This window comes from Dasypus novemcinctus, chromosome 4 (assembly GCF_030445035.2).
Source record: "Dasypus novemcinctus isolate mDasNov1 chromosome 4, mDasNov1.1.hap2, whole genome shotgun sequence".
NCBI lineage: Eukaryota > Metazoa > Chordata > Mammalia > Cingulata > Dasypodidae > Dasypus > Dasypus novemcinctus.
This window is the reverse complement of record NC_080676.1, coordinates 70,314,090-70,317,358: the sequence shown is the minus strand read 5'-3', so window position 1 is coordinate 70,317,358 and position 3,269 is coordinate 70,314,090.

Here is a 3,269-nt window from a genome sequence, read left to right as displayed (position 1 = left end):
GAGCCCCACGAGCAAGGAGTGCGTCCCATAAGGAGAGCCGCCCAGCGCGAAAGAAAGTGCAGCCTGCCCAGGAATGGTGCCGCCCACACTTCCCGTGACCACAACAGAAGCTGACAAAGAAACAAGATGTAGCAAATAGACACAGAGAACAGACAACTGGGGGGGGGGGGGCGAATTAAATAAATAAATCTTTAAAAATAAATAAATAAACAAGAAATTATTTAGCGTGTTGGAGGATGATATGAAATATAGGAAAACCAAACCGTAGAATCAAGTATTGCTGCAGGTGGTGATGGAGGGAGTTGCAACATTAGAACAGGGTGGTCATGGTAAGCCCCATGGTCTCCAGGTGAGACCTGAGCAGACCTGAAGAAATTCAGGCAGTTAGCCAAGCAACGATCTGGAGGAAGAGCACTCCAAGGAGAGGGACCTGCCAGAGCCAAGGCCCTAAGGTGGCAGGTACTTGTGTTGGAGGAGGCGCAGGCCTGTGGCTGGAGCAGAGGGACACCAGGTTGCCTTTTTACAAGAGACACATGGGGTGGGGCCAGGGGAGGACTTGGTGCGGAAAGTGTGAGGGTTTTTTGTTTTTTTTTTAATAGTTAGGTTTTGATTTCTCAGAGCCTAGGGGCTTTTCCAGGAGCCAGACAAGCCTGAATACACACACAGCTCATATCGTTTTTGAATACACACAGCCCACATCATTCCCCTCTTTGATGCCTGATTAACTTGTTAGGCTTCAGCATCACTATTATTGGAGTCATGAGGTGGGCAGCTGTCTGTGTTCTTACTCTATTATTTATAAAATTGTGTACCCTAGCTATTATTAAGGGGAGGAAGCAGGGAAGTATGATGAGAGTATGGGAAGAGTTTCAGCTGCTCACTGCTTTTTGACTGCTTATTTCCTTTATTAATCTCCTAGGAGGACCCGATGATAAAGTCCTTGGGGAGTATCTGGGGCTTCTCCTGTCTTTTGGAGGAAGTCTTTTTCCGAGTGGCAGAATCTTGGGGAGGGTCTTCTAGCAGCCATCTGGGGGGTTATTGATAGCCGCATGGACTTTTTGCTAGGTTTCAGATCCATCTATTGATTTCCAATTTTACTAGCCTGCTTCATTTCCCCCTCAGAGAGTTTACACCTTTAATCTTAAAGGGGGTATTGAAGGGAGATGGTCTTTCTTTGCTGTAGCTACCTCTTTCTGGTTAGGGGCAGTAGGTCCTACCTGATGAGGTGAAAAACTCTCTTGCTATTCTATTTCAGTTGGAGGAAGATGGATCTGACATCCTGGGTGAAGCTGAATGCAGTTCCCATATGGCCAACAAGATGTTGATTCTGGAAGAAATAAACTTAATTAGAATTTTGAGAATATATGGTTTCACTAAGAGGACACTGGACCACAGAAGTAGAAAAGCCAGATGCTTGCAAAGGCTGCATTTTCCCAAAGTTAATGGGAAACAGTATTTTTCCTTGAGTTATTTTATGTTGTTGGCTAACTCTAGAAATTGTGATGGACAATGGAGTTAGGTAAAAATTGTCAAGCATTTCCCTTTTCAGTTAAGCTATAGATGAAAACAGATAAGGTTTTTTAATGGGATGTTTGGTTTGTACTCCCCCTAGCAATAGGCATTTGGGCTAGGGTTAGAGGGAACAGCTGACTTTGACGTAGACACTAGTTAGCTTTGTCTCTTGACGAGGAAGTTCAAGCCATCCAGTGACTGGTATTTGTGTATCCTGTCAGCTGCTTTTGATGAACTAGTACTTTCTTGGGCAGCTGGCTTCATTCAGGATTAATGCACCAAGCTAGATATTCCTTTAACTTTAGTAGCCTTGGGAGTGATCAGAACTACAGAATAAAGTTCTTTACATATTTGGCTTTAATTGAGTAACTCCTGATAATTTCTTTGACTGTCTTTACCATTTTTTGTCTTTCAAAAACCCATTTGGCTAGGCTGGTTAGTGTATCCTTCCCCAGAGGATTGACTTGGTGAACTCCATGAAGGACTTTCCACTGCACTGCTCCTGGCAGGTAGACTTGAGTATTCTTGACAAGCCACCCATCAGTTCCCAGAGTGTATCCCAGGGTAGCTGCCCTGGTTGGTACATCCTGGGTATACTGTGGAACTTCAAGTACTGGTACAGGTGCTGGAATAAGGGGTAGCAGGAAAACCTGTCCAAAATCTTTAGCAGCTGCAACAGCTTGAGCATTTCCCTTTGCTATAGCAGTGTCTGTTTTTTGATGTCCTGGACAATGCATAACTGCTATTCCTTGAGGTAATAATATGGCTTTTAGTAAATCTAGGATTTTTTGCCTGTGCTTAATAGGTGACCCACCATTAGTAAGCAAGCCTCGTTCTTACCACACAGCAGAGTGAGCATGAAGGGTGAGGAAAGCATACTTAGAGTCTGTGTAAATATTAGTTCATTTCCCAGCTGCTAGCTTTAAACTTTGGGTGAGGGCAATTAGTTCTGCTTTCTGGGCTGAAGTTCCAGGGGGATGAGCTTTGGCCTCTATGGTTTCAAACTGAGAAACCATGTATAGCCTACCTTTTTTTAAAAAAAAGATTTATTTATTTTCCCCCCTTCCCCTCCTTCTGCCCTGCTGTTTTTACGGTCTGTGTTGTCTTCTCTTCTCATTTTCTCTCCTCTAGGATTCACTGGGATTCGATTCTGGAGACTTCTGATGGGGAGAGAGGTTCCCTGTCAATAGTGCCACTCAGTTTCTGGTTTCTGCTGTGCTTCACCTTGACTCTCCCCTCTCTCTCTGGTGCATCATCATCTTGCTGCGTGACTCACTTGCACGGGGCACTGGCTCACCACACAGGCACTCGTATGGGCACTGGCTCACCATGTGGGCACTGGGTTGCCATGCAGGCATGCTTCCTCTTCTTCTTTTTCACCAGGAGGCCCCAGGGATCAAACCCAGTTCCTCCCATATGGTAGGTGGAAGTTCTATCACTTGAGCCACATTCAATTCCCTGGGCTGCCTTTTTAATTCCTTTTTTAAAATAAAACTGCTTCCATCTGTGAACCATTCAATGTTTGGGTTCATAAGAGGCTCATCTGAAAAATCTGACCTGCTTGAGTAGTCTTGATTAAGAGTTTCAAGGCAGAGTGGTGAAGGGGCCTCTCAGGATCTGACTTTGGGCCCTCTATCGGTAGCAGGATATCTGGGTTGAGAGTCTGACACACTCTTATTTGTACCTCGGGGGTCTTTAGTAATTGAGCCTGGTATTAATTAACTGGCTACCTGTAAGCCCCTGTTGGCCCTGGCCTC